At 50.7% G+C, this 8,869-nt stretch overlaps 1 long non-coding RNA gene across 1 annotated transcript; it reads left to right on the top strand.

The window, feature by feature from the left end:
• The first annotated feature begins 204 nt into the window (after positions 1-204).
• Positions 205-693, top strand: LOC138113742 (uncharacterized). The gene is made up of 3 exons (XR_011152314.1): positions 205-356; positions 436-515; positions 598-693. It is a non-coding gene; the product is annotated as an uncharacterized lncRNA (long non-coding RNA).
• The last annotated feature ends 8,176 nt before the right edge of the window (positions 694-8,869 follow it).

The following is an 8,869-nucleotide window of genomic DNA, read 5'->3' as shown; positions in this document are numbered from 1 at the left end:
GCAAGTGTAAATGGTGGCAATGTTCCAGCATTGTTCTTTGTCTTTGTTTTTAGGAGGTAAAGGCAGATAGCAGCAGTCAAAGTGAAGTGAGCGAGGTAAGCAGTGACCGGTGGAAAGAAAAAGTTGTTATTCCTTGGGTGCCAAGTTCTGGTACACCTCTAAGCATCCACAATCATTTCTGTGTTTTAGGGGGTCCACTTGTATTATGCGGAAGCACCTCCATGACTGGCCAACAGACCCGGTCTGCCACCCTTGTGAGCCCTCCAGAAGTGTTACGGGACTCTGCGACGGAGCCTTTACCTTTTCCATTCAAAGCTGCTGTCCGGGCACCCTTTAGCAACGGCTGGGTAGTTGTGGTGAGTCAGGGAGGGAGGAAGAGTGAGGGTCTGCTCAAATTTCAGCAATGCTGCATCACCTTGTCTCCTCTTAACCCAGGAATATGTGGCGACGATGGCGTCGGCCTTGGAGCACGGCCAAAGCGTGCGGCCTGAGAACCCTGGCCTTCTTAGGGGATGGTGAGCGGCGGAATTGTTGGGTTCTGGCCGAGGTGTCACTAAGTTCGTGCACTGATGTTTGGTTTGGTTTTCTTTATTGTAGCTGACTGAGAGAACAGCCTGGCGATGGCAGGAGCTTCCTGGATGGCGAGGTGGCCTTTTTGTGTGCCCGAGGAGGATTTGCATCCCTGCACATCTGAGAGATAAGTCGAGGGGATGAAAGCGGAGTGTCGGATTGGGGCTCACTGGGAGGGAATATTGAGTCTGCTTCAGAGATGGGGATGTCTAAGAAGGGGCCCCTTAGGCCCCATGAAAGGAAAGTCTCACTTTTGATCACAAGGTCGAGGTGCGCCAGGCAGAGCAGACCCAGTGCATGTCATGTCACTTGTCTATTGTGCGCCCTGTCTCTTTTGGGCATCTCATGTCTTCTGTCTTAGTTCTTCAATGTGCTTGCAGTCATTCTTCTCACTGAGAGTTTTCTCTCCTCATCCCTTCACCTCATTTGTGATCTGCTGTGTCACAGGTGCCTGCATGGGTTTGGTTTGGAGCTGCTCTGCCCGGCTGCACAGTCTGGCATATAGTTGTAATAGGACAGGGCCCTGGGACTTGAGATTTGTGATGTAGGGTGTAGTTTGGCCTCTAGATGTTATTCCTAGATTGACACAGGATGGCTGGAGGTGCGAAGTTCTCATGCAGCACTTTAACTTTTGTCATCACTTTTTCAGATGCAGACGGGTTAAATCTGTGGCAGAGCGTCCCCCACCGGTTGAAGGGGATTCCCGCAAGAAGGTGAGTCACTGTTTGTGTTTGCAGGGCAAGTGTAAATGGTGGCAATGTTCCAGCATTGTTCTTTATTTTTAGGAGGTAAAGCTGGGTAGCAGCAGTCAAGGTAAAGTGAGCGTGGTAAGTGGTGACCGGTGGAAAGAAAAAGTTATTCCTTGGGTGTCAAGTTCTGGTACAGCTCCAAGCATCCATTGTCATTTGTGTGTTTAAGGTGGTCTGCTTGTGTTCTCCGAACCTCCATGACTGGCAGACCCGGCTCGCCACCCTTGTGAGCCCTCTGAAAGTATTATGGGACTCTTTGACCAAGCCTTCACCTTTTCCATTTGAAGGGTCTTTCTGAGCAGCCTTTAGCAATGGCTGGGGAGCTGCAGCATGTTGGGGAGGGAGGAGGAACAAGGGTCTGCTCGAGTCTCAGCAATGCCATATCACCTTGTCTCCTCCTAATCCAGGTAAACCCTGCAATGCCAGTGTCAGCCTTGGACCATGGCCAAAGCGTGTGTCCCAAGGACCCTGGCCCTATTAGGAGACGGTGAGTAGCAGAATTGTCGGGTTTTGGCTGAGGCGCCACTAAGCTAATGTACTGATGTTGGGTTTGGTTTTTTTTTGTAGCTGACTGAGAGAGAACAGCCCAGTGACGGCAGGAGCTTCCTGGATGGCAAGGCGGCCTTCTTTTGCGTCCAAGGCAGATTCATATCCCCAGGCGTCTGAGAGATAAGTCGAGGCTTGTGACTCACAGAGGGGGTGACATCAGGTTGTTGAGTTGGGACTCACCAGGAGGTATTTTTGAGTCAGATTTGGAGGTGGGGATACCCAAGAAGGGGCCCCTTAGGACCTATAAAGCAAAAGTTTTGCTTTTGATCACAGAGCTGAGATGTGCTGGGCAGAGCAGGCCTGGTACATGTCACCTGTCTATTGTGCGTTCTCTGTCTTTTGTGCATCTCGTGTATCAGGTCTTTTGCCTTAGCCCTTTGAGATGCTTATTGCAAATGCTGGGCATTATTCTTAGCATCTCTGTTCTTGGTGTTCCTCAGTGTGGTGCCGATACCATTGATCCTTTGACTCGTGAGCTTGGAGCTGCATCAGAATCACATCTCTTTAGCAATGTTGAGTCAGGTGTCTTTTCAGGTCTTGTTCTGAGCTGCATTGACGGATGTGCACCACAACAATCCACTAAAGGGGATGAGGACTTGTGAAAATGAGAAGATAGCTAGAGGATTCCACCCGTACAATTCAGGCATCCATTTTTGCGGTTCTTGGATAAAGCCTATGTGTTAGCATCCTCTTCTGCCAGGGTTCTTGGAGCCCTGTCGGCTCACTGTCGGTCTCACCTAAGTTGTCTCATTCCTCATTCTCTTGGTCCTTGTGATCATCTAGCCCAGAGTTTTCCCTCCTTGTTGTGTCCCCTTGTTTGTCATCTCCTGTGTCACGGGTGCCTGAGTGGGTTTGGCCCAGAGCTGCTCTGCCCTGCAGCATACTGTGGAGTATGGGTGTAATAGGACAAGGCCTGGGGATGTGGAATTTGTGATGTAGGGTGTAGTTTGGCCTCAAGATGGTATTCTGAGATTGACAACAGATGGCTGGAGCTGTTAAGTTCTCATGCAGCACTTCGAATTTTGTCCTCAGTTTCTTTCCGATGCCGAGGGATTAAGTCTGTGGCTGAGGGCCCCCGTATCAGTTAAGGGGGTTCCTGCAGGAAGGTCAGTCACTGTTTGTCTTTGCAGAGCAAGTGTAAATGGTGGCTGTGTTACAGCATTGTTCTTTGTCTTTGTTCTTAGGAGGTAAAGCCAGATCTCAGCAGTCAAAGTCAAGTTAGTAAGGTAAGTGGTGACCGGTGTACTGAACCGGTTGTTACTGTTTCGATGCCAAGTTCTGGCACTCTAAACTTTAAGCATCCATTGTCATTTGTGTGCTTTAGGCAGTCCCCTTGTATTATGCTGAAACTCCTTGCCAGCTGGCTGATGGACCTGGCTCGCTGCTGTCGTTAGCCCTTCGGAAGTATTATGGGACTCTGTGACAAAGCCTTTACCTTTTCCATTTGAACGTGCCGTCCAGGTTGCCTTTGGCAACGGCCGAGTAGTTGCAGTGAGTTGCGGAGGGAGGGAAGAGTGAGGGCCCCCTCAAGTTTTGGCAGTGCCGCATCACCTCGTCTCCTCTTAACCCAGGTATACCCTGTGACGATGACGATGGCGTTGGCCTCAGAGCGTGGCCAAAGCGTGCGGACTGAGGATCCCAGCCTTTTTAGGAGACGGTGAGTGGCAGAATTGACAGGTTTTGGCTGAGGTGCCGCTAAGTTCATGCACTGATGTTTGTCTGGTTTTCTTTATTGTAGCTGACTAAGAGATAACCAGCCTGGTGAAGGCACGAGCTTCCTGCATGGTGATGCAGCCTTCTTTTGCACCCGAGGCAGATTGACATCCCCAGATATCCAAGAGATAAGTCGAGACCTGTGACCCACAGGGGGGTGAAAGCGGGGTGTTGAGTTGGGACTCACCAGGAGGTATTTTTGAGTCAGACTTGGAGGTGGGGATACCCAAGAAGGGACCCCTTAGGCCCCATAAAGCTTAAGTCTTGCTTTTGATCACAGTGCCGAGGTGCGCAGGGCAGAGCAGTCCTGGTACATGTCACCTGTCTATTGTGCGTTCTCTGTCTTTTGTGCATCTCATGTCACAGGTCTTTTGCCTTAGCCCTTTGAGATGCTTATCGCAAACGCTGGGCATTATTCTTAGCATCTCTGTTCTTGGTGTTCCTCAGTGTGGTGCCGATACCATTGATCCTTTGACTTGTGAGCTTGGAGGTGCATCAGGATCATGTCTCTCTTCAGCGACGTTGAGTCGGGTGTCTTTTCAGGTCTTGTTCTGAGCTGCATTGTCAGCTGTGCCCTGCAATGATCCATTATAGAGGATGAGGACTCTTAAGAATGTGAAGATAGCTAGAGGATTCCACCCGTCCAATTCTTGGGCATCCATCTTTGCGGTTCTTGGAATAAGCCCTTCTCTTACCATCCTCTGCTGCCAGGGTTCGTGCAGCCTCGTTGGCTCACCGTCGGTCTTGCCGTGGTCATCTCATTCCTCATTTGCTTGGTCCTTGTGATCATCTAGCCCAGAGTTTTCCCTCCTTGTTGTGTCCCCTTGTTTGTCATCTCCTGTGTCACGGGTGCCTGAGTGGGTTTGGCCCAGAGCTGCTCTGCCTTGTTGCATATACTCTGGCATATAGGTGTAATAAAACAAGGCCCAAGGCCTTTAAATCTGTAATGTAGGGTGCAGTTTGTCCTCTAGATGATATTCTGAGATTGACACAAGATGGCTGGAGCTGTGAAGTTCTCATGCAGCACTTCGACTTTTGTCATCACTTTCTTGCAGATGCAGACGGATTAAATCCATGGCAGAGCGCCCCATACCAGGTGAGGGGGTTCGCGCAGGAAGGTCGGACACCGTTTGTGTTTGCAGAGCACGTGTAAGTGGTGGCTGTGTTACAGCATTGTTCTTTGTCTTTGTTCTTAGGAGGTAAAGCCAGATCTCAGCAGTCAAGGTCAAGTGTACGAGGTAAGAAGTCACTGGTGGAAAGAACCACTTGTTATTCCTTGGGTGCCAAGTTCTGGTACAGCTCTAAGCATCCATTGACATTTGTGTGTTTCAGGCGCTCCTCTTGTATTACACTGAACCCCTCACCGACTGGCCGACAGACGCGTCTTGCCGCCCTCTGCAAGTATCATGGGACTCTGTGACGAAGCCTTTACCTTTTCCATATGAAGGTACCCATCCAGGTAGCTTTTGGCAACGGCCGAGGAGTTGCGGCAAGTCGGGGAGGGAGGGAGGAGGAGCAAAGGTCCACTCAAGTTTCAGCAATGCCGCATAACCGTGTCTCCACTCAACCTAGGTATACCCTGCGATGATGGCGCCAGCCTCGACGTGTGGCCTGAGGATCCGGGCCCTCTTAGGAGTCGGTGAGTAGTGGAATTGTTGCGTTTTGGCTGATGTGCCACTAAGCCTGTGTACCGATGTTTGGTTTTCTTTATTGTAGCTGACTGAGAGACAACAGCCTGGCAATGGCAGCAGCTTCTGGGACAGCGAGAGGTGGCCTTCTTTTGTGTCCCAGGAAGATTCACATCCCTAGATGTCCGAGAGATAAGTTGAGGGCTGCGACCCATGGAGGGAATGAAAGCGGGGTGTCGGGTCGGGGTTGCTGGGGGGGAGTTTTGAGTCAGCTTTGGAGATGGGAATACCCAAGAAGGGGCCCCTTAGCCCGCATAATGGAAAAGTCTCACATTTGATCGCAATGCTGAGGTGCGCAGGGCAGAGCAATCAGAGTGCATGATGTGTCACTTGTTTATTGTGCATGCAGTGTCTTTTGGGCATCTTGTGTCACAGGTCTTTTGCCTTAGCCCTTTAATGTGCTTGCAGTCATGCTTTCTGTGGAATGTTCCCTCTCCTTGTTGCATCCCCTTGTTTGTGTCTTCTCCTGTGTCGCGGGTGCCTGCATGGGTTTGGCCCAGAGCTGCTCTGCCCTGCTGCATACCCTGGCATATCAATGTAATAGAACAAGGCCCAAGGCCTTTAAATTTGTAATGTAGGGTGCAGTTTGTCCTCTAGATGATATTTCTAGGTTGTCAGAAGATGGCTGGAGCTGTGAAGCTCTCATGCAGCACTTTGACTTTTGTCATCACTTTCTTGCAGATGCAGACGGATTAAATCCATGGCAGAGCGCCCCATACCAGGTGAGGGGGTTCCTGCATTAAGGTCGGTCGCTGTTTGTCTTTGCAGAGCAAGTGTAAATGGTTTCTGTGTTACAGCATTGTTCTTTGTCTTTGTTCTTAGGAGGTAAAGCCAGATGTCAGCAGTCAAGGTCAAGTGAATGAGGTAAGAAGTCACTGGTGGAAAGAACCACTTGTTATTCCTTGGGTGCCAAGTTCTGGTACAGCTCTAAGCATCCTTTGTCATTTGTGTGTTTCAGGCGCTCCCCTTGTATTACGCTGAAACTCCTCACCAACCGGCTGATGGACCCGTCTTGCCGCCCTTGTGAGTCCTCTGCAAGTATCATGAGACTCTGCGATGAAGCCTTTACCTTTTCCATGTGAAGGTACCATCCGGGTAGCCTTCGGCAACGGCCAAGGAGTTGCGGCAAGTCAGGGAGGGAGGAGGAGCGAGCATCCCCTCAAGTTTCAGCAATGCTGCATAACCGCATTTCCACTCAAGACAGGCATACCCTGCGATGATGGCGTCGGCCTCGGAGCGCGGCCAGAGTGTGCGGCCCGAGGACCTGGGCCCTCTTAGGAGTCGGTGAGTAGTGGAATTGTTGCGTTTTGGCTGACGTGCCACTAAGCTCGTGTACTGATGTTCGGTTGTCTTTATTGTAGCTGACTGAGAGACAACAGCCTGGCAATGGCAGCAGCTTCTGGGATGGCAAGAGGTGGCCTTCTTTTGCACCCCAGGAAGATTCACATTGCCAGACGTCTGAGAGATAAGTTGAAGGGCTGCGACCCACGGAGGGAATGAAAGCGGGGCGTTGGGTCGGGGCTCTCTGGGAGGGAGTTTTGAGTCATCTTTGGAGATGGGGATACCCAGGAAGGGGTGCCTTAGCCCACATAATGGAAAAGTCTCACACTTGATCGCAATGCTGAGGTGCGCAGGGCAGAGCAACCTGAGTGCATGATGTGTCACTTGTCTATTGTGCATGCTGTGTCTTTTGGGCATCTTGTCACAGGTCTTTTGCCTCAGCCCTTTAATGTGCTTGCAGTCATGCTTTCTGCTGAGAGTTCTCTCTCCTTGTTGCATCCCCTTGTTTGTGTCTTCTCCTGTGTCACGGGTGCCTGCATGGGTTTGGCCCAGAGCTGCTCTGCCCTGCTGCATACCCAGGCATATAGGTGTAATAGAACAAGGCCCAAGGCCTTTAAATCTGTAATGTAGGGTGTATTTTTGCCTCTAGATAATATGCCTAGACTGTCCCAAGATGGCTGGAGCTGTGAAGTTCTCATGCAGCCCTTTGACTTTTGTCATCACTTTCTTGCAGATGCAGGCAGATTAAATCCGTGGCAGAGCGCCCCATACCAGGTGAGGGGATTCCTGCATTAAGGTCGGTCGCTGTTTGTCTTTGCAGAGCAAGTGTAAATGGTTTCTGTGTTACAGCATTGTTCTTTGTCTTTGTTCTTAGGAGGTAAAGCCAGATGTCAGCAGTCAAGGTCAAGTGAACGAGGTAAGAAGTCACTGGTGGAAAGAACCACTTGTTAATCCTTGGGTGCCAAGTTCTGGTACAGCTCTAAGCATCCACTGTCATTTGTGTGTTTTAGATCTTCTGCTTGTATTACATCAAAACCTCTCGCTGACCAGCCGACAGACCCAGCTTGCTGCCCTGGTGAGCCCTCCAGAAGCATTACGGGACTCCGCAACGAAGCCTTTACCTTCTCCATGTGAAGGCACCGTCTGGGAAGCCTTCGGCAGCGGCCAAGTAGTTGCAGTGAGTTGTGGAGGGAGGGAGGATTGAGGGCCCCCTCAAGTTTCGGCAGTGTTGCATCACCTTGTCTCCTCTTAACCCCAGTATACCCTGTGACAATGGCGATGGCATTGGCCTTGGAGCTTGGCCAAAGCGTGCAGCCCGAGGACCCCAGCCTTTTTAGGAGATGGTGAGTGGCAGAATTGACAGGTTTTGGCTGAGGTGCCGCTAAGTTCATGCACTGATGTCTGTTTCGTTTTGTTTATTGTAGTTTGCCAAGAGATAACCAGCCCGATGAAGGCATGAGCTTCCTGCATGGTGAGGTGGCCTTCTTTTGCACCCGAGGCAGATTGACATCCTCAGACATCCAAGAGATAAGTCGAGACCTGTGACCCACAGAGGGAGTGAAAGCTGGGTGTTGAGTTGGGACTCACCGGGAGATATTTTTGAGTCAGATTTGGAGGGGGGGATACCCAAGAAGGGGCCCCTTAGGCCCCAGAAAGCTTAAGTCTTGCTTTTGACTACAGTGCCGAGGTGCGCAGGGCAGAGCAGGCCTGGTACACGTCACGTGTCTATTGTGCGTTCTCTGTCTTTTGTGCATCTTCTGTCACAGGCCTTTTGCCTTAGCCCTTTGAGATGCTTATTGCAAATGCTGGGCATTATTCTTAGCATCTCTGTTCTTGGTGTTCCTCAGTGCGTTGCCGGTACCATTGATCCTTTGACTCGTGAGCTTGGAGGTGCATCAAAACCACATCTCTCTTCAGTGATGTTGAGTCGGGTGTCTTTTCAGGTCTTGTTCTGAGCTGCATTGTCAGCTGTGCACTGCAATGATCCATTATAGAGGATGAGGACTTTTAAGAATGTGAAGCTAGCTAGAGGATTCCACCCGTCCAGTTCTTGGGCATCCATCTTTGCGGTTCTTGGAATAAGCCCTTCTGTTATCATCTTCCTCTGCCAGGGTTCTTGCAGCCGCGTTGGCTCACCGTCAGTCTCGCCGCGGTCATCTCATTTCTCATTTGCTCGGTCCTTGTGATTGTCTAGCCCAGAGTTCTCTCTCCTTGTTGTGTCCCCTTGTTTGTCATCTTCTGTGTCACGGGTGCCTGAGTGGGTTTGGCCCAGAGCTGCTCTGCCCTGCAGCATACTGTGGAGTATGGGTGTAATAGGAC

The sequence above is a fragment of the Aphelocoma coerulescens genome, chromosome 8 (genome assembly GCF_041296385.1).
Source record: "Aphelocoma coerulescens isolate FSJ_1873_10779 chromosome 8, UR_Acoe_1.0, whole genome shotgun sequence".
Classification (NCBI taxonomy): Eukaryota; Metazoa; Chordata; class Aves; order Passeriformes; family Corvidae; genus Aphelocoma; species Aphelocoma coerulescens.
This window is presented reverse-complemented; position numbering and strand designations above follow the sequence as displayed.